At 44.5% G+C, this 22,346-nt stretch overlaps 1 protein-coding gene and 1 pseudogene across 1 annotated transcript in view; both read right to left on the reverse strand.

The window, feature by feature from the left end:
* Positions 1-22,346, reverse strand: part of LOC146798595 (solute carrier family 22 member 6-A-like) — an 814,343-nt gene that overhangs the window by 710,690 nt on the left and 81,307 nt on the right. The gene's annotated exons all lie outside the window — the stretch shown is intronic.
* On the reverse strand, positions 21,417-22,168 carry LOC146798597 (partner of Y14 and mago pseudogene; annotated as a pseudogene).

Consider the following 22,346-nt stretch of genomic DNA (forward strand, 5'->3'; position numbering starts at 1 on the left):
GAAACTCAGCCAAAGTGGTATTCTGGTCATACTAATGTTTCATGTCATCCTGGCTTGCTTCCAGGTTCACCTGAGCAAGTTTCCTGAAGCAGGATACCCTGGTTTCGGAAGGCCAGTGTGTAACCGAAGACATCCTGGGGTGGCTTTCTAGGAACTTCCTCCCAGCCCTCCTTGACCGAACTGGGAGGTCCTCTCACAGGGTGCCCGTACAACAGATCACAGGTGGTAAAGTCAACCCCCTTCTGATGGACCTCCCTGTAGGTGACAAGTCTGACAAAAGGTTTTGCCCTGCCTCAAATGTGCTGGCAAAGGCATATCATGAACCAAATCCAGTAGGAAGGTTCTGAAGCGCTAGTGTACCACTAGCACATGGGCTGTCCCAGGCTCATCAACCTTAGGCTATAAAGGAGTTCATTCTCCCAGTAGATCAAATGTGATTTAGACTCTTTGGCTGGTTTCTGGTACTCAGCCTGCTGCCTAAGACCCACTATAATAGGGGATGTCTTCTGCTCCATGCAGAACGTTTTACTGGTGGGACCCCCTTCTTGATGCCAATGGGTTAGCTCAGGCAAGTATCCCAGTTCAGTCACTGCTTCCCCTGTAGGTTCTTGGGTGTCTCCCTCAGGTTCAGCCTCCTCCCAGACAGTGGGAATTTCAGGAGTAGGTTTCTCATGACCCTTACCCCTCCTCTTCTTGGCAGACACCTGGGCCACTGTTTCAGACTCCAGGTCCTTTTCAGCACCCTGGTCTGCCATGGACTGTGTGGTCAGGCACGCCCACTCAGGAAATCCCATAATCTTCAAGTGGGACCTGTATTCCACCTCCCTCCAGGTGATGTGTTCCAGGTTATTACCTAGCAAACAATCCACAGGCATGGATGGGCTAATAGCTACTCTTAAAAGATCTGAGAACCCGCCTACTCAAAAAGAACCTGAGCTACTTTACAAAAGTGCTTTCTGTTGTCTACTGCAACTACTTGGTGAAGTGAGTTAGGGACCACGTGCTCTTAAGACACCAGGTGACATCTGACTGTAGTCACACTGGCTCCTGGGTCTCTCAGAGCCTCCACCCTCTGCCCATCAATCGTCACCCACTGCATGTATTTCTTAGTGTTATCAGGCATGAAGGTTCTCTGGACCATCTCACTGTCCCCTAGTGAGACATGGGTCATATCTGCCAGTTCCCCACACCCACCTGGGATCAATTCCTTCCCAAGCGCCACACTGACCAAGCCTGGGGTCTCCCCACCAGTGGGAGGCTGTGCTTGCTTGGGACACCTGGGATCCCCTCTCATGTGACCCTCCTGATCACAAGCAAAACATTTCTGGGATTCCCTCTCTGCAGGTTTACCTGAAGAGAACCATGGTTTCCTATCTCCTGATGGGCGGGAATCCTTACTCTGGGAACTAGATTGGGTCCCCTTTAGAGAACCTCTTCTGTTAACCATTGTCCCTCCCTTCTGCTGTAGGGGACCCTGCCCACCTTTGGGGGAGTCTCCCTCATACACCTTCCTGTGGACCCTGGTCCTCACTCAGCGGTCTGTCTCCTAAGCAATCTTCCTGGGGTCAGTAAGCTTGCTATCCATCTAGTGCTGGCACAGCTCTGGAAAACACAGTCAATACAAGTGATCCCATACAATAAAGTTGAACAACCCCTTGTAATCTATTACCTCACTGCTCTCTTCCAACCATTCAGTGCTCTGCAAGAAGAATCCACACACTGAAGCCATGTCTGGGAATCAAGTATCTTACTCTGTCTATATTGATCCCTGTTTTTCTCAGGGGTAAGACCATACCAGGTAAGGAGAGCTGCCTTTTTCTCTGGATAAGTGAGTGCATGTACATCCCCTAAGGCCAGCAATGTTTCCCTCCCCTAAACTATGAAGAGATTCCATATCCCTGCCCCCCAGCTTCTCTCAGGGACCCCATTCATGTGAAGTACTGCCTCATGGCCCTGAAATCATCTCTGAATGTCACCCCCCCCTGCACTGCACTGATAAAATGCTGCTACCATCCGGGCAGGATTGGCCTTCAATTCCAACTCCTTTAAGCTCAGCTCCTGAGCTATCATCATCATTCTCTCTTCCATGGCCAACTTATCTTTCTCTATGGCCACGACATCCTTTTCTGCTTCCCACTTAAGTTTAGTTAGTTCAAATAGGAGTTACCTTTCATGCTCCAGTTTCAGCTTTTCCAGCTGATATTTTCTGGCTTCCAGTCTGTCTTCCACCTCCTCTGGGGACAGGCTCTCACAGGACACACTGCTTCCAGCCCTGGAGGACGTTCCCCACCCGGAAGATCCTGATCCACTAAATCCCCAGGCAGGTCCTGTGCCTCCACCTTCACATCATTAATCTCAGTATGCCCTCCAGCCTTTCTTGCTGCCAACCAGGCCCTCAGTGCCTTTTGCAGCTCCTCCTTTCTACCGAGGCTTGTAATAGAACACTTGAAATCCATGCAAATATTTTTATGTATAGTCACTGTATAGGACTCCAGTTTCTCCTCCTCAAACACAAAATCTGTAGGTAAAACTGATGGCTCCCCAGAATGAGACATAATGGTGGATTCAAAAACTCAAAAGTTGTTGAGAAGAGAAAAATCAAAAAACAGTATGTGGTTGTGTAATGGTCTGGGATCTGGTAGCAGTGTACACCAATCACTGTATGCGAAGTACAAACACAAGTCCTATCCTCACTGCTGACAACTAATCTTTGCAATGGAGGTCTCTAGTTGGCAGTGGTTTGCACCCTGTCCAAGTAGGGGCCCCCAGTCTAATCAGGGTAGGGGGATTACACAGCTAAAATTGTCCTTACTCACCTCCTTGGCAGCTTGGCATGAGCAGTCAGGCTTATTTCAGAGGGATGCCAGGTCAGTCATGGTGGATGAAATCATGAGTGGAGCCACAATTGTTTGGAGACCAAGTCCATCATACAACTCTCAGTAGGAAAATTGAATTGTGGTCCAGGACAGCCAACAAAGTGAATACTGTAGGTACCACCCTGCACACGAAGGGGGAAATTAGAAAGAGGTGGCATAACCTGAGAGTGAAGGTCCGTTATTTTGTCTCCAAGCATCACCTGGGGGCCCAGAAGACTGGGGATGGTCCTTCCAGTCCCCCATTACAATGTTTTCCCTGGGAGGAGAAGGTCTTTGCTATCCTGCATTCTGCGGGCTTGACAGAAGTACTTGGGGGAGTAGAGTCTGGTAAGTTACAACTCACTAATTGTCACAACACTTCAATGTCCTGTATGCTCTCATCTCAGCTTTTGCTATTGTGTTCTCTATCAACTTTCCTAACATGCAATAATCAAAGTATCAGCGATATTTGATTGTCACTTTCAATGTGAATTGTTGAATATAGGATTACATGTATGAATCTCCATTAAATGCCACATGTCGCAACGGAGTCTGTAAGTGTATTACTATGAAATTATCATCCCAGGACCCATTGTATGTGTCAATATGCAACTGTATGTCCAGCCAACTGCATTTTTACAACTGGTATGAAATACTCACCATTTGGCAAGTGTTGGCAAGTAGAAATTGAAATGACTACAACTTCCATGAGGCCCTGTTTCTGTAACTCTATAAACAAGATGCAATAGTGAGTTTGCCCATTTTTACTTGTCTCACATGTTAGAACTGATGTTCATTTCTCATGGATGTAACCATTTGTCAAGTGTTGCCAAGTACAGGTTAAAATGACTACAATTACCATGAGGCCCTTTTTCCTTTACTCTGAACAATATAAAATTGTGATTTCGCCCCTTTTCACTTGTCTCACATGTTACAACTGATGTTCATTTCTCATGGATTGAGCAATCTACATACAATGATCTACTTAGAGCCATTTCTGCCTACTTAGCTTGATGTTGTCCTAGTCTCCTCAACTGAAACCATTAATGGCATGAGTGACACCATACCAAGGGCCTCATTTATAAAAAGTGGCTCATCACTAGTCAAAAACAGTGATGTGACACTTTTCATTGCACCCTCCTTGCGACACCATTGATGCGGCATATTTACACTACGGCGCTCCATATCGAAGGATTGAACAGATATGGCAGGAATCCTGATGCATCTGTTGATGCAGTAATGACGCATTGCTGGAGTGTGTTGGAAAACAGACGCAACTCCAACAATGTGTCTTTACACATGGGCGAGTCCCATGTGAGAGGCCCTGTGTCAGTCCTTACGCCTGCTTGAAGCAAGCGTAAAGATTTGACGCAGTGAAGTCATAGAAGTGGTGCAGTGAAATTTCATAGATTTCACTGCGCCACTTCTACAGGCCTTTTTTATGGGAAAACGCCCACCCTGCATACATTATACCTGACTCAGCTATAATGTAGTGCAGCGCTTTACAAAGTGACACATCTGCCTAGATCCGTCACTTTGTAAATAGGTCACAGTGTGGTGCATTGATTACGCCGTCGCGTCACAAATAAGTGACGCAACTGCGGGGTGAGCCCGTCAGAAATAAGGTCCCAAGTGTGTATCTAAAATATTTGTAAAACATTAAGGTAACTCAGCTGATCATAAGCGACAGCTGACCCATTGACTCTTCACTGCGCACATGATGACTAATGCTAAATATACAACCAAGTTGTGTGTTCGCCTATATTGTACACAACTAGGCCTTAGAAAGGTCAAATGCACATGTTACTTCTCCACTGTGTTGCCTTAAATGTTTGGGAGATGTCATGTTAATTCTTTAATTCAAAATGCAACAGATCAGATCTAATGAGCTTCTCAATTCTAGTACATGTATTGAATGTCTCCAAATGTCTTCTTAATAAGTTATTTACCATGGAAATATATCACAATGATAATCTCTACCTAATATTGTTTTTCCTAGGTCTCTACTTACTCTGACACAACATATTTGGATGTAGATACCACACTTCAACCAATAACAATGTACTCTATGTCTCAACAAGTCGATCTGGCACAGCATCTGCCCAGAGCCTGAGCACCAAACAGACTCCCACTTCATCCCTGAATCAAGCCCTGAGTGATGACAACTATCCTGGACATGTGGAGGTGGATGACCGTCCTGGTGCATCTGGTCAGCCTGGGCATACAGCAACAGTGAGTCGCACTGTGCCCACAATACCATCTCCCACCCCAGCTGCAACACATCAGCCAACCCTTGTCCCTTTCCCCTGTGTGCCTAGCACAGTCAATAACATCTTGTGACCCCCTGTCCTGGATCCTGAGGTGAAAATCATCAACAGAGTCACTGAGGAACCAGAAACCAGTGGGAAGGTGCACCATCGGCCAAGGGCACAGACCCGTGGAGGTAGGTTTCGTGGGAAAGTAACGGTGGGCCGGCTGATTGAGGCCACTGGGGCCACTCATACCCCAGCCACCATCAACCAAGCCTTGGAAGCCTCAGGACTCCCAAGACGTGATAGGCCACGTACTAATGGAAATCCGGGAGATGAAGCAGCTGCAGAGGGACATACACCAGGAGCTGGCCACCCACAACACAAATATGGGCCATCTCAATGGGGTGCTGCAGGACATCCACACAACCCTCTGCAGGGCTTTTGCACCACCATCTACCTCTTCCTGTGGTCCAACCACATCCGGCCCATCTACATATACAGCAGCCACAGGAAGGGAGGCCCTGTCAGAGGATGACACGTCTGCAGACACCCCTGTCTCTGCAGCAGCGGATCTCCCCACACTAACAAGCTGGAAATTCACACAAAAAATCCAAGAGGTGGGGATGGCAAGACACCCACCACCACCAGTAAGAAACATCAACCTTAATTTCCCAGTGTGTGCAACACATTCACGTTGTGGACTATTTCTGGACACTTTTCCCTTTCTGATGGGAGTAGTCTTTTGGACTTTGGACATCAAACAATTTGGCATCTACAACTATGGTTTCATTCACCATGACCAACTTCTTCACTTTTGGTTTTTCCTCTTTGGTCTTGCACAATGTGTATTTTCTCCTTGTTGAATATAATGAAATACACTAGTCACAATCTCATTGCCTGCTGTATTGTATCTCATGTCTAGCAATGTATATAAGTACTGCCATGTGAACAGTACAATGTCACAACAAGCTACATGTGTAAGAATGGATATGTTGCATGCACAGAATGTTTAGCTAAGGATCACAGCCATGTCACACCAACACATACATACAAGTGTCTTGTCTTATAACATCGTTATTCCATTGTTCCAATCATAGGCTGGCATGATGTCAGAAACATAGCAAATCATGTATGACTCAAACATTCTGTGCCACTGATCACAATTTCAGGTGGGCACTTTAACAACATATAAGGAGGGGATACATCAGATAATTTCCTATTAAATGGGCAAAATAACAGTGGTGTATGTCATCAGCTGGAGCCATATCACCTACCTCGCAAAAGGAATCCCACATCATTTACGACTATAAACAGACACATGGTAGAACAACAGTTTCTGATCACAGGCTCATTCCATTCCAGTGTTGCACCATCTCGTGGAATGTCAGAAACAAATGTCAGTGATGTGTTCACAAACACTTTGGCCTACAATTAGGAGGCACATCAACAGCTACATATAGTTTATATACAATCAGGATTTAGCCAGTGTGAAGGGAGACTAGCATAATTTGGACACGCAACACCATTTTGTTGGAACACATGATGCCACACATTTTGCATTATGACCAAGTCATGACAATGAACAAATCCAATGGATCCCTCTTAACTTACATTCTACCACTGTGCAAGCTGTCTTGGTACATGATTTGTACACCCAAAGTCTGTGACAGTCATTCCCAGGAACAAACCATGTCCACTTCGTACGTCAGAACAGCATCATATACCTGCTAATGCCACAACTCTGAAAAAGTCAAAATTAAGATGCCACGGTGAAGGTACCTAAAACAGACCAAAGCAAAGAGATTAGCTATGAAATCATAAATATGACTCAATCCACATGGTCAACTCCCAGAGAACACAGTCCATGAAAAAGCAACACCAACAAAGTGAGCATGTGTCAAAACAGTTTTCCACAAACACCTTTCACCAGATTTTGCCAGAGCTTTAGCTTCCTGATATTTTCCCTAAACATACACCTCACTTCATCACAACAAGAGTTGCTTTAATAGTTAAAGTCATGGCATCTCACAGCATGCGTACACTCATGAGAAGAAGTTGTTGATGAGATTTGACATAAGGCTACAAGTCGTGCAAAACACGGCTGCCCGTCTAGCCTTAAATAAGCTTCCACTTACACCATCTACACCGCTACTGAGAGAGCTGCATTGGCCGCCGATAAAAAAGAGGGCACTTTTCAAACTTTTGTGCCTAGTTTTTAAAGCACTCTTCGGACAAGGACCCATATACCTTACAAAGAAGTTGGTATGGTACACTCCGGCACGACTGCTAAGATCCGGCAGCCAAAAGCTTCTTCAAATGCCAAGAATTAAAAAAGCTAAGATGGGAGGCCATGCCTTTTCCTATCTGGCTCCTAATTACTGGAATACGTTGCCCCTAGATTTGCGCTCATGCCCCAACCTAACCATTTTTAAGAAGCACCTAAAAACCTGGCTATTCAACTGATTCGCTTTGTTCTCAGACGCCTGCCTCCCAAGGCACCGAGAGATCCCCTTGGGGATGATTTGTGCCCCATAAAAATAATAATAATAATAATAATAAATAATAATAATAATAATAATAACAAGTGAGCTCCTTCCTCTGCACCACTATTATCATCATTTGGCATATCAGGTTCCTCACCCGGTAGCACTTCATGGTCTTCAACCTCTGCGATATAAGAAATGTTCTGTCTCAGGGTAATGTTGTGGAGCATGCAGCAGGCCACAGCGATTATACACACTTACCCAGGTGAGTAGTGGAGACCTCCTCTAGTCTTGTCCAGACATTTGAATTTTGCCTTCAGGAGCCCAAAACCTCCCTGCACTGGCCCCAGTGTTCTTTGATGGTCCTCATTGAAGCAGAGTTCCACTGCATATTTGGATTCCTCTTCGATGCCAACAACCATGGACGGTTAGGATACACTTAGTCTCCTAGATGGAAGACAGACATAGGTGCAACAATAAGTTACACACTTTCTGATCATCCTACCTGACATCACCTAAACAAAGTTAGGATAGATCATACTTACCAAAAAGCCAAGTCTTCTCCGATAGCAGTAGTGCCATCAGATGGGGTATGGTGCTGTTCTGTAGTATGAAGGAATCATGGGCTGTTTCTGGGAACCGGGCACAGACGTTTGAGATAGACAAATCCAGTAACTTGCACATTGATAGAATGGAAGTGCTTCCGGTTCCAGTAAACTTGTTCCCTGGCTTGCAGTGGTACTAAGGCAATATGGATGCCATGATGCCATCAATGGCTCTCACCACATGTGGGATGTGACCACATCCATAGAAATCCCCCTTCACATTGGCTAAATCCTCAAGTCTGGGCAACTGGTTGTAGGTGTCAATGTGTATCATCATTGCTGAAAGCACGTTTTTTAGTACACCACAGAACATTGGTTGTGACATACCACCAGATATAGCTCAGTGTACTGGAAAGGAAACCTGTGGCCAGAAAATGCAACACTGCCATTCATCTAACAGTAGGTAGAATACATGCGGTATTAGTGTTTTGACGAAGGAGCTCAGGCTCCAACTGATGACATACATCCTGTATTGTTTGCCTATTTAAAAAAAACATCTTGATAACATGCCTTGCTTCTATGGTCTGAAGGTCACATTGTCCAGAGTAACATATAAGTAGAGTAAGCCAGAAGTCATGTGACAAAACATAACTGGTTCAGAAAGCATTACACATAATTCACATAATAATTATCTACTGCCCATCATCCACCTATTATCCTCATTGTGGTCTTCACATGTGTCTGTAATACAAATGTACACATTAAACAACCAACAATGTATCATAAACACCCTAGTATTGTAAAGTTTGAATTGTAAAAAATACCATTACCATCAGTGTACAGTGCACTGCTGTAATATAGCATTTATGCACAGTAATGCAGTACATGGATGTTTGTGTAAAGCAAATCATAGAGTAATGGAGTAATACATCATGTGCACATGTTATAACACATTTATAGTGGTGGTGATGCTCTTAACAGTCACCAATACTATATTTCCAACAGCTAAAATGGCTGCAGATGCCTAACCTTGCATATAGGACATTCTGGACCTGCCACCGCCTGCAGAAGTCGACCAGTTTCATCTACAGTGGACACAGACAAAGGCTAACATTGGTGATTGTGACGGTTGCAAGCCAATGACTGTCTGTCTATGCTGATGACCGGGTACGTGGTGTACATGTACGTCATGGTTTGAAAAATAACTCATTTGCCTCCTGACACTGCTGCTATCAACACATTCTCCATTTTAGCTGCTGTTAGCCTCCTCTGGGAGCAATTATGCCAGGCCAAGCAGGTGTGAAGCCCCCTGCCTTCGCTCCAGAGGAGCTGGCGAAACTTGTTGAAGAGGTCCTTCCCCTGTATGGCCAGCTCTATGGTTCACCAGAAGAGCAGGTAAATATCTCACATAGATTTTTTAATCTGTTTAACTCCATCCTTTCCATTCCCACAGGCGACAAAGTGCCTCTGAGCCCCAAAGTAAATTCAGATTACTGTTATCACATTTTGTGGTCCCTACATAGGAACATCATGTCATGTATTGTGTATCTAGTGTACTTTGTGTGCTTAACAGCACCATTGTGATGTGTGTTGTGTGTTAAGCCCTAGATCCTACTTGTGTTTCATGCACATATCTATTCATGAATACTTTTCATGGTACCTATGATATATTTGCTCATCAGATCATGGTAAATGTGCCAAACAATGTAGAGGCTCTACAGCATGAGCTGTGTATGTATACTGTAAGAAGCAGTTGAGGATGATGCACAGTTCTACATATCACTCAGCCCACGTCAGTGCTCCCCAAACTGTTGCCTGGGAGCTACCTATACCTCACAGACCCCTTCAGAGTGCCACACAACTTGAGGTCACTTATTGAATGGCCACAAGATCTACTTTTATGTATTGAAGTGTTGGAAATGTGATGTTTATGTGGGATCATTGCGCTCAGCCTGAAAAAATGCCAGATCTGGTTACTTTTACATGGACTACATTTGGAATGTTGACTGAGGTAACGCCATGACCTGAAACTTCTTTCCATTGACCCTCAATGACCTTACTCCGCTAGGCTTACAAAGAAACCGAAATGCCCTAAATCAGTATGCTAAAGAAAATATTCTTATAACAAACATCTCTAAAGCTAAAAATGTTCCCTTTAGAGGGAGAAAGCATTGCCTTCACTACAACTGGACATTAGATGGCAAGCATAAAGAGATTGTTAAGGAATATGCCTACTTGAGGAGAATTTTTACACAGACCTTACAAAATTCTTCCCATCTTGGGCACATTAGCCTAAAGGTGGAGGCTTACGACAGCGGTTTATTGAGATTTTACTCTTTCTCAGGAAATACACATTTTGCACCCAAAAATACCACCAATTCTAATATATGCCTTAGAATATATTCCGATCAAGGCATGGTACCGAGTAAACGTAAAAGAAGGGATTCTATTACGTAAACCGCTGAGAGTGAATCAGCCAGTCCCTCTCCATGCAATCCGCCTGGAGTTATTTATAGTTAGTGCGTACGCAAAAGATATCACAAACATACTTTGTTGGGCCTATAATCTCCTACATGCGGCCCAGGGTCTATAAGGCACATTTTAAAACTGGAGACTTTTAGAAACGAGTCATCTCATCATACTTTTAATAAGAATTTAAGTATTGCACTAACTCAGTCTGGTTGCACGATTGCACTTTTTAAATCAATGTCTCCTTCACACTTGAAGCTTTATTTAAAGAGCCTGACCCTAAGAATTAGCTTCGAGTTGAATGTAGAATATTGTTCACAGCTAAAACACTATGCACACCTTTTAGGCAGCCTACAATTTGGGGTGGGCGGAATTTGCATAGTCTCGCTATGCAAAGCTCCGTGAAATGGTAAAAAATCTCCGCGAGCAGGCAGAAATTCAGCGAACACACGGAATTGCTTGTTCTGCCCGTTCACAATGCTTTTATCCTGTTCGCGAAGGCTGTTTGCGTGCATGGGGAGAAATATCTTGTGAACACGCATTTTGAAAGCGCGAACAAGCAAAAAATTCCGCAAAGCCACAGATCGCGGAACTTTTGGCAATTCCGTGTTCTCCGCGGAATGCGAAATTACCCAAATTCCGCAAGCGGAATGGAATTTACTGCCCAGGCCTACCTACAATACAAATCTCTGCAGCGATACATATGTTTTTCTTTAGAACATAGGGTCAGGGGCATTATATATATATATTTTTTAAATAACTTTTTATTAACAACGAGATATGCAGCAATACAGCAATCGTGACACATATATAACACCTTCATAGACGTAATACACGTTGGGCATTTGAGACAATAAGCAGTACATCAAGGGCATTTAGGGCAGAGACTCAGCAAGCAGAGACACATTAGCAAGGTGATCCCCGGAACAGTTTAGGGCCAGGGGGGTCACTTCACACGGTACCTCGGCAAGGTTTCTCCAAGCATTCAGGTCAATGCAGCCCCTTCCAGATTGTCTAGTATGGCCTGTCTCTCTCGTCGGAGTTCTATTGTGGGAGAAATGCAAATGTCCCCCCGATACTTATTCCATCGTCCCCATTTGTGATCCCATTTTTTGGGGCAGCCTCGACCCTTATAGACTGTTTTCTACGCCACCATCGATAAATCCATATCCTTGGCCCAGGCGCGCAACGATGGCACAGTAGCTACCCCCTACTTCTGGGCAATGTTTCTTTTAGCTATGGCCCAACCCAACGACGCCCACTCCTGTTCTGCCGGGGTAAGGTCCGTCGCATCCCACACATTTAGGAGGCACAGCTGTGGGGAGGGGGTGACCACCTTCCCGATGGCCCTCGCCATCTGCCGAGTGACTTCTATCCATAAGTGGTTTACGGGGGGGCAGGCCCACAAGATATGTGTAAATGTGCCTACTTTATGACAATTTCGCAGGCAGAGCTCATCGGTACGCCTACCTAATTTACACAGCAGGGTTGCATCAAAGTACACTCGATGTAGAACTTTGAGCTGAACCAGCCAGAGCCGCATTGGTATCGCCACCTCCCGAGGGGAGGCCAGCGCATACCTCGATTCTTCGTCAGACAAGTCGCCCACCTCTGTTTCCCACCTGGCCCGTATCTTCTGCATTGTGTCAGTGCGATTATTAATTCGCTTTTTATATGTTAAGAAGATAGCCCTACGGTCCATAGGATCTAGCAACAATCTATCTTCCAAAGGCGAGTAAGCTGGAAGGGGAGTACCCGCGAGTAGGGCGCGGTCAATAGCATGGCTTATTTGTAGATAGCAAAAGTGCTCAGAGGGTGCAAGTTGGTACTTAAGTTGAAGCTCTGCGAAGGTCGCCTTCTTACCTTTACCCCACACATCCCCCACCTTAGAGATGCCAATAAGATCCCATTTATCGAATCCGACGCAGGAGCTCAGCCTGCCCAGACAGTCAGGTTCCCAGAGGGGGGTGGCCTTAGTCAGCCGTCCGTACCATCCCATACGCCTCTGGAGTCGATGCCAAATTTCCACCGTTCTGGCTGTGGGGCCAGTCAAGCCTAGTTTCTTGAGGTTGGAGTACAGCGCTCGGTTGTACCCTCCCTTCCCCATGAGCCAGCAGTCCATCCAGAAGCTTGGGTCGTCATGTGACCCGAACACCCACTGGTTAATCACAATCAATTGCGTCGCTTGGTAATAAAGGCGTAAATCCGGCAGTCCAATCCCACCGTCATACCAGCCCATCGTCAGTTTTTGCATTGCGATGCGCGGTGGCCCGGCCTCCCACAACAACCCACGCAGCGTCGATCTTTAAGAAATAGGACTCAGGGACCGGTATGGGTGTGTTCTGAAGGGCATAAAGATAATGGGGGAGAGCTAGCATTTTAAAAAGGGCTGCCCTTCCCAGGAGGGTAAGGGGCAGTGTTTTCCAGTGGATCATGTCGGATTTGAACCGTTGTAATGGGCCCCCCAAATTTCGCTCATAGAATAATGCTGAGTCCGCTGTTATGAAAATACCCAGATATTGAAAACCCAGTAGCGCTACCGGTATATTATATCCCCGAGGGCTAAGTGGCGGGTCACCCCAGAGGGGATACATCTGAGATTTGGACCAGTTGATCTGGTATCCAGAGTGGGCCCCAAAGATATGGAAAATATGTAGTGCTCGACGGATCGAACGTGCCGGGGAGGCCAGGTATAACAGGATATCGTCCGCATATAAAGAGATGCGATCTTCATGATCCGCTGTCCATTTAAGGCCCCTGATTTCTGGGTCGTTCCGGATCCAGACCGCGAGTGGCTCAAGCACCAAGGCAAAAAGGAGCGGCAATAGGGGGCAGCCCTGCCTCGTGCCACGGCCGAGGGAGAAGGATGTTGAACGGTGGTTATTGACTGATACATGAGCCGTGGGCAGGGTATAGAGCAGTCGGATCCATCCTATCAGCCGAGGCCCCAACCCCACACGGGTAAGGATGTCGAAGAGGTGTTCCCACGCCACCGTATCGAACGCCATCTTGGCATCGAGGGCAAGCAATAGAGCCTCCTCTTGGAGTGTCCCCGCCCGACCCAGGGCCCCGTGGACACGACGCAGATTACGCACGGTATTTTGGCCAGGCATGAAACCCGACTGGTCCGGGTGGATCAGGGCCGTGACATACGGAAGCAGTCGGTTGGCCAGCAGCTTAGCCAGGATTTTGGCCTCCACTGTGATCAAAGAGATGAGCCTGTATGATGCACATTCATCCGCTGGCTTACCAGGTTTGCGGATTACCACTATTGTGGCTTCACGGATTTTGGCCGGAAGAGTACCGGTCTCATAGCATTCCTTGTACAAGTCGAGCAGGTGGGGCGCCAGCTTCAGAGTCATAGATTTCACGAATTCTATTGGGATTCCATTGGGGCCCATGGCTTTGCCGGAGCGGGTATCCCGGATGGCCGTCTGAATTTCTTCGAGCGGAATGTCCGACTCCAGAGTCTCTCGGTCTTGCTGGGAGAGGCATCGCATTTCTATGGTGGCCAGGAGGTCTGCCGCCCAACATGCCTGCGAGTTCTGTGGTGGTGTGTATATTTGCCCATAGTGCTCTGCAAAGCGTTCGGCAATGTTTTGAGGGTCAGTGATCAGCACCCCATCGGGTCCTTTGATCGCCCCCACCCATTGCGCCGCCAACTCCGTACGCTCTAGCCAAGCCAATAGTTTACCCGTACGCTCCCCCATTTCATAAATTCTGTGTCTGGTGGCGAGGGACCGTCTGCTGGCCTCCTCACAGAGCAATTGTTTATAGTCCCGTCTCTTAACGTCTAGTAAGTGTTGGGTCCCCTGCGCTGGGGTGCGTGACATCTTTTGCTTGAGTTGCAATATCTCCGTCTCCAGCTCGCTAACCCGTCTCCTACGTTCATTTTTATGTCCCACCATCAGGGACAGTGCTCGTCCCTTGATAACCGACCCGTAAGGGGCATTATATTTTTAATGAGGCTGGGGATTCTTCCCTCGAAGACCCAGACTTTTAAATGGGAAAAATCGGAGAGTTCCACAGAAATTTGTGACTTATGTAATGGAGGACTGCAAGATTTCTTACATGTGTTATTAATCTGTCCAAATTTGATTCTTGTAGACGCTTGGCACCAGCATATAAAGCCTATATGTTTTAGGCGTAATCTTTGCTCTTCAAAAAGTTTAGTTGAGTTTTGTAAATCACCGCTTGATTAATCTGCTTGTTATAACCTGTATACATTTTTTAAAATTTTTGTTTACATTGTTTTAACATCTGAATAGTATAACTGTTTAACTATCTAATAATCATGTATTTGTTGACCTCAGGTGAGGTCTAAATCAAATTTAATAAAATTTCAACCTCCCTACTTATGACAGCCCCTTACTCCCACAGGTCTGTTGTCACTTTTCCACAAGTAATGTTTGCATTGTACAGGCCTATTGCACATGTAACACATTAACAGTGAAGATAGTTGCTTACTTCAGAAGAGATTTCGATATGTGAATCACCAGCTTTTTTATAATAAACCAAACAAGATATACAATGGTATGTTGAATGTTGTTTTGTAACAGTGCCACATATGGCAAAAGATGTGTTCTTTTGATGGCAGTACATACTGTAGCATAGTTCCTATTTCCCTTATAGGCTCTGCGCATTGGAATAATATACACTATAATTCTGTGCATAGGACTGAGGTCAGTATGCTCCTATCGAGTATATTAAACCTAATTACTTGTGTACCAGCTAACTCAGAGGTCACTAGAAACGTCTCGAATTAACTAGAAGGGATTAGTTTCTGACAACCGCATAAACATGACAACTTTGTTTCCTTTCAGAATCGGAACGTGTCTCAGAATCGTGGAAACAATAGATAACAGTTTCACTCAGTCAATCGTGCATGTTTAGTTTCTTCAGAGTTTCACAGAAAATAGGAAGACGGGCGTTTTCAATAAAAAGTATTTATTGAACGCTCTTAGTTCACGATCATTAGACAGTATGCAAGATATAATATGCACAGCATTGTCTTTTAGCTATCACCTATATCTATATACATACACATAAATACACAGGCTAAAAGTGGATACTCATCTGGTGCTTCTAAATAATTCTACCCCAGTGTACCTAACTTTGAATGTAGTGCGAGGTAGGAAGTAGGTGCTGATTTAAGCTAAAATTGGTCTGAGCTTAAGTTAGTATTTTATATGAGATGCCAAGAATTTCCTTAGGTTCCAATCAGCTCCATACCTTAGAATGAGAGAGGTGGGAATCTCTTTCCAGATAGTGAACTCTAACACCCAGCAAGGGAAGGTGGAACACTGGAAGCTGGAATCTCTGCGTGCAGGGAAGACAGCGTCTGTTTAGTGCATCAGGCGGGAACTCGAACTCCATCAGGACTTGCCGTGGCGAGCCGTATAGCCGAGCTCTGCCGTGCCATGAATTGCTAGGGCAAGTGAAGGTATATTTATACCTGGAAGGTGTCTAGGAATGCTAGCATTGATGTAAAGTCGGGCAGAGGAAGACGTCATGAATGAACCCCTAAGGAATAGTAGTTTATGAATAATAGATGAGTTCTTGGAGAAATCAATAATCCCACCAGGGAAAATCCCAACGACTTAAGGGTCTGGTTTCTAAGAACTCGTTGTGACGTGGGATGGACGGATGTAGGTGACCATGCCTGTATTTGGATCTGCATGGCCAATGCCTAAATAAGGACTGGAATATTATGCCTAAATAAGGACAAGTCGAATTGTGCCTATATAAGGACATGATTCAATAGACCTATATACGGGTATCTAAAGCGACACACAACACCCACTCCACTTTCAATAGAACCACATTACTAAATGCTAAATATGATAAATATGCAAAATAGAGTATCACATGATTTACTAAAAACATATCTAAAAGCATAAAAACGGTCTCCAAAAACAGTGGCTATGCATTCAAATGCAATAGTGCTGTAATGTGCAAGCCTCATTCAATGCAAAACATATTACATCGATCGCTAAATGAATGAGCACAAGTATATACAAATATACATACAATGAAATGGTTCAATGGTACAGAAAGGAAAAACAAACCACTTCATGTCAAGATTACATCAGTGTTAAAAAAATATAAGATGACAACGTGTCTCTGGAAGTGTTCAAGGAAATCTATTCTCTATGAAGAGTTCTACTCTAAGCAGAGTCCATGAGCCAAAAACAAATAAACCATAAAGTGAAAAAATGAAAAGTTCCAAGCTTTGTCTTTAGTTTTTAGAAAAATTAATTCCAAATTCAGTGATTGTCTGGTACAATGTGAGCCAAATCAAAAGTTAGTAGAAGGTGTCGGAGAGAACATTTAATCCTCCAATCCTGTAGACAAGAAGTCATCCACCGATATTGGTGACAGGTCAAATACTTCATTTAGAAGATTAACTGCACATAGATGTGGTACATCGTCAGTAGCAGTCTTCGATGTTACCTGTGTGCCTGTTGATCCGTCTTGTACCGCAGCAGTAGCATGTCGCGTCTGTGAGATCTCAATGAATGCCGTCATCAGGATTGGTAGCCGCTGGGGACAACACAGAGCATGGGCCGTTATCGGGTCCAGCAGAGTATCGATATCCGTAGGCATGACTGATGGAAGTGTCAGACATATGTCTAGCATGCAATCTTCACCGCAAAGCAGGCAACGCAGAACAGGTAAGATGCAATCCTGCCAGATTGGTCTGAATGACAGAAACCATGTGGCGTTCAGTACTCACAGATGAGGTAAACCCAGTGGTTGTACTATGCACTCACGACACCTCCTCTCTAGGAGCACTTTCTCCAAATTGTTGGGAGTGACGCTGGTGGATAGGCTTGCCATAGCGTAGCAGGAGAAACAAAAATAGGATTCCCGCAATGAGTGCTAAAAGAAGCGGCAGACCACCAAACACCAAGTGGATAAAGTTGGGAATGATTCCGAGGACTGCTTGAAAAGGTGTTAACAGTCATGAACATATGGTCTTAAATACATGCACAATCTCGCTCGTATCAGACATGTTTAAGATGCGTCCCAACATTTCCGTGAAATGTGTAGGGCAGTTGGTACGTAAAAGAGCCTGTATCTCAGCCGAAGTCCTTGCAATTTGTAGATCATAGGTTTCTTTGGCAGAGGTCAATGGCACAGTTTTCTGCAAAAGAATGGCTTTCAATCTGCTTAGAGTATTAATTCGTATAGAAGAATGTTCAGTGAAGGTCATAAAGGCGACTCCTTGACTGTGTCTATTTGGGGGAACAAGACTTTCATACAGCAAGTGACCCTGGAAGTAACCGTTACTAGATATGGGATACCTGGCAACATGCCACAACAGCTCTGATCATTCAACATGAGGTAACTCCCATTTGTAAGTTGTCCAAACGTTGGATTAATCACAGCGGCTGGTGAACCCTGCAGGTGACAGGATAAGTTTGAAATGGAACCGCTACAGGCCCTGTGTAAACTACTATCCCGACATATGAGTGAACCGCTCAGTGCATTTTCACAGTGTGTACCGCTAATAAACACTTCACGCCCCCCACTCCAACATCTGTGTGTGTAAGGAAAATCCCAGGATGTCCTGATGTATTCTTTACCCAACCTTTCATATTTGCCCGCTGGTATGTATTTGAGGCAATACTGAAAATGGAAGGTTGTAACAGGCAGAGTTATTTTGCCATGAATTATCCATTCAGTAGCTGGTTTTTCTGCTACCGTAAATGGGATTTTTTTCCAGTTTTTCACTGCTCAGTATTGTATATTTAGCTCCCATTTGTGCCAGTTTGATCTGTTTATCAGTGAGATTGTATTCTGAGAACAGAGAAGACGTGTTAATGAAACGCCAAGGCACATAGCCTGCACGCAAGTTTTTGTAGCATCCAGCCTAATGACAGAATAGAACGTAATTGAGACTGGCCTTGTTGCAACTGGACCACGTCTTGTTCCACAATGTCTATTGCTGAGGATACAATGTTGCCCAATGAATATATCCTGGATGACAGTGTCATTAAAACCCATTGTCGACTACAGCAAGAGTTTTCTCTAAATTAATACGATCAATTTCTTGTATTCTTTCTGCAGCGTCTGCTTGGGTAACCTTCCATATTTTATTATAAGCAGCATAGATACCTGCATATATGAAACATTTTTGATGCTGTTTTCTTGGTCCTAGCAAGAAATCCCTAAGGTCTGCGTTGTCTTTAAGTAAAGATAAGTGTTGTTTCACATCTTCTAGTGTAGATGTCTGCAGCCAGTCGAGGCATAATTTTCCTACACTGTATGTTGTTACTACCCCTGGATGCTGTCTTTCGACATAACGTGGGTCTGGCCTACTGATTGTGAAACCCTGTGTTCTGTTCAGGAATCTTTCTTGACAGTTGTTGTGTCTATGGGCCAGAGCAACCATTTTTCCTATTCGGAATCGGAATATAGAGTTTTATGTACGTCGACTTCCCCCTGTGTAGTGCTACCACTGGCAGGTGTAGGTATGGACGGAGTGTTCATGTCTTTGATCTTTGCTAATCCAAGGCAAGACGTTTGTTGGACAGTGTCATTCAAAAACATTATCTGCTGTGGATGATGCAGGCTCTAAATAAAGCTTCTATCCCCTGCACTTTCCAATCTTTTGTACCACAGACAGATTTTGTGTCAACAGATTGTTTCCAAAAATCGAAACCCTATCTAGACAGTTGGTCAATAAAGGATGCAGAATAAATCTGTTTTGTAGTTGTTAACATATTTTTCTTTCCTGTTTTGTTGACACTTTTATAGTAAAACGTTTCTGGGATGGATGTATTGTATCCTGAAAAATATGGAAACTTCTTTTCAAATGTTTTTGAGCTACCCCTCGTTGGTGTAGGACAATGTTGCCATTGGTTATACAAAAATAAATTTCTAGGAGTTGTAGTCTTATGCAAGAAATGATTACCATAGTGGTTGTAACAAAAAAGCTGTTCATAGTCTGTTGAACCTTCTAAATATTCATGGTTAGAAAATGCAGCAGATCTTTCTAGATCAGACATCATGTTTTTAACAGTCTCAAAGTCCCAATCATCAGAATAGGTACTAGAGGTAATAAAGTCACTTAATGATATTTTGAATAAGTGTGGAATCTTCACAAGTTCAGACGGACCGAATATATCATAATTCATTTTGTCCCAAATTATACCATCTTGTATAGGAACGGCTGTGATGTTTACTGCTGACAAGTCTCTTGCTTCACGATGGGAAGATTTGTGTGGTTTCAAAAGTAAGTTCACAGTTCTGCTTTCTGTGTCCAAGTGAATATATCTTCCCTCTGTCAACATACTCAGAGTTATTACCAAAGCAAGCCAAAGTAGAAAGAAGAAAATTCCAGAAATAATCCTTAGTTCAATCCATGGTGTAACCAGATAAGTCTTTTTTAAGTGATGAAAAGAGTCTTGTGCTTGTTCTTTCCAAGTCTTTTTTGCTGGCGTTATTTCTGGTTCGCTGGGATCCTTAGAAAACGTATCAAAGTTAATGAAATAGCCAGAGGCAGTTCTGTCAATGGTTGGAATTGCTTCAGGATTCGTTGAAGTCGCTGGCACCAGCTGTTCACATGTTACATTGTTGTAGACAGGTGTAACAGGACGAGCTGTTATTTGGGTATCAAGAGGAAGGAGTTCCATAGCATTGTTGCTTAGTCCTTCATTTGTTACTGTTGGAGTCTCAAAGGTGATGAGTCTTTCAGTTTGAACATCTTGGATAGTAGCTAGAGGAGTGTGTCTGCTACTTGGTTGGAGTCCACTTGGCCTACTATTCAGTATTGGCCACATGATGTGGTTTGATGTGGTCGATGGACACAAATCTTTTCTCCTTTTTACCAGCAAGGGGTGGCAGAAGTATTGTTCTTGATCCGTGGATTGCTAGGACAGGTACTGGTTGTCTGTAAGAAGACCCAAATCCCTTCTTATCCGCAATCTTTTCTCTGACTAGATCCCTAAGCTTTGGGATCCAGACAGGCCTTGCTGGGACAGCTGGTTTTTCCCCAGTGGTGGCTGGCTTTAGGATGATGTTGCTTTGTTTCGTTCTTAATTCATTTAAGTCCTGTAAAATAACCAAATGATCTTTGATATCAAAAGGTTTATTTTCCACCACTGTGCCTGCAAATTCTAGATCTGGGACCCACATTCTTGTCCCAAATAGGACCTCATATGGCGTGATTCCCCCTAGAGAACTTTTTGGCAAATTGTTTAAAGAGCGTTGGACCCCATAAAGATGTTTGACCCACCCGTCACCCGTCACCCGTACCTAATACTCTAGCTGTTATAGACCGCTTTATGTCCCCGTTTTTTCTTTCCACAACCGAATTTCCCTCAGGATGGAATGGAGAAGAGTACCGCAATGCAACGCCAAAACTGGCTTCTTTGTAAGCTCGAGATCTAAATGCAGGTTCCTGGTCAGAGTGTAGCATACTAATTACGTATGTGCCGATAAAGACTCGCAAATCTTTTATAACAGTTTGAGCGTCAGCCGAGCACTGAGGTAGGGGTAGGCGGAAATTGCAAAGTTGCATTTCGCAAAATTCTGCGAAACTGCACGAAATCTCCGCAAGCACGCGAAATTTTGCGTGCTCGTGGAGATTTTGCTGCGCCCGTCGAAAGTATCGCCTGTAAAGTGGAGCTACTGTGTTTGTGTGAGAATAAAATCAACCTGGTAACCGTGTCTTGCTTTATTTATTTATTTATTTTATTCATTTGCCGCTTTGCGACCAACGTGCCGTGCTTTATTTATTTATTTAGACGCTGCACTTTGAAAGAGAAAAATGAAAGAAACAGACTGCTTTTCCAGCAACAGAGTTTAATTCGATTTTCCATCCATTTCACTGGGGAACAAATGCTGCAAGTCCTCCACTTGCCGTAGCTTTTTCCGAAGGTTCTTAATCTTCTTTGCCCGCTCAATGGCAGCAGGATCAGTAGTAGGTACGTGCTGGGCTGCAGCAGGTTTAGCGTTCCCTTCTGCACCATTCTCTTGCGATTTAGCATCGCAATCAGCACTAGACTGCCGTACACCGACATCTGCCTTGACATAAGCTCTTCCTATTGCCTGGCAGAGCTCTTCGACATCATCTGGTTCCCCCTTGTCATGCTGCTGCTTTTCGTTTCTCCTTCCGCTTCAGCTTCCTTTTTGCTGTCTTGGACAGCCCAGACTCGCTCTCTGCTTTCTGGACTGTCTTGTCAGCAGGAGCTTCATTGGAGCTAAGACCTGGCGGAAGGTCTGGTTTGCTTTTGAAGAACTTCACACCGGCACCTCCTCCTGTGGGACGTAGCCATCCTTCACCTTCCGCGGCTTCCTCCAGGTCCCATCAGGATGCTGCGTTGCGGCAATGTACATCCCTGAAATGTGACAATCCATCAAAAATGACTAAAACAAGTAACTACAACAAAATTCCAGGTCACACAATTGAGGATGTGATTAGAGCTGGTCTCGCGTCACTTAGGAAATGAAATCAGCAAAGCCACAGTTTTAGAAAAGATTCAGTTTCAGAGTTAGAAACCATGCACATGCTATCGCAAACCGTTCTCATCAGTCACGTACGGAGTATTCGCCATCTTGGAATCCCATGCAGTTCATTTGATTTTGGATCCATTTCAGTTGGGAACAAATGGAGGAAGCTTGCCAGCAAGTCAGTAGGATCGAGATCGAGCCGGTAGAGACGGACAGAAAGAAAGAGAGAGAGGGAGGGAGAAGTGGACACTCGTGGTGAGGTTTAAAAATACCTCATGGGGC

Source organism: Triturus cristatus, chromosome 9 (genome assembly GCF_964204655.1).
Source record: "Triturus cristatus chromosome 9, aTriCri1.1, whole genome shotgun sequence".
Classification (NCBI taxonomy): Eukaryota; Metazoa; Chordata; class Amphibia; order Caudata; family Salamandridae; genus Triturus; species Triturus cristatus.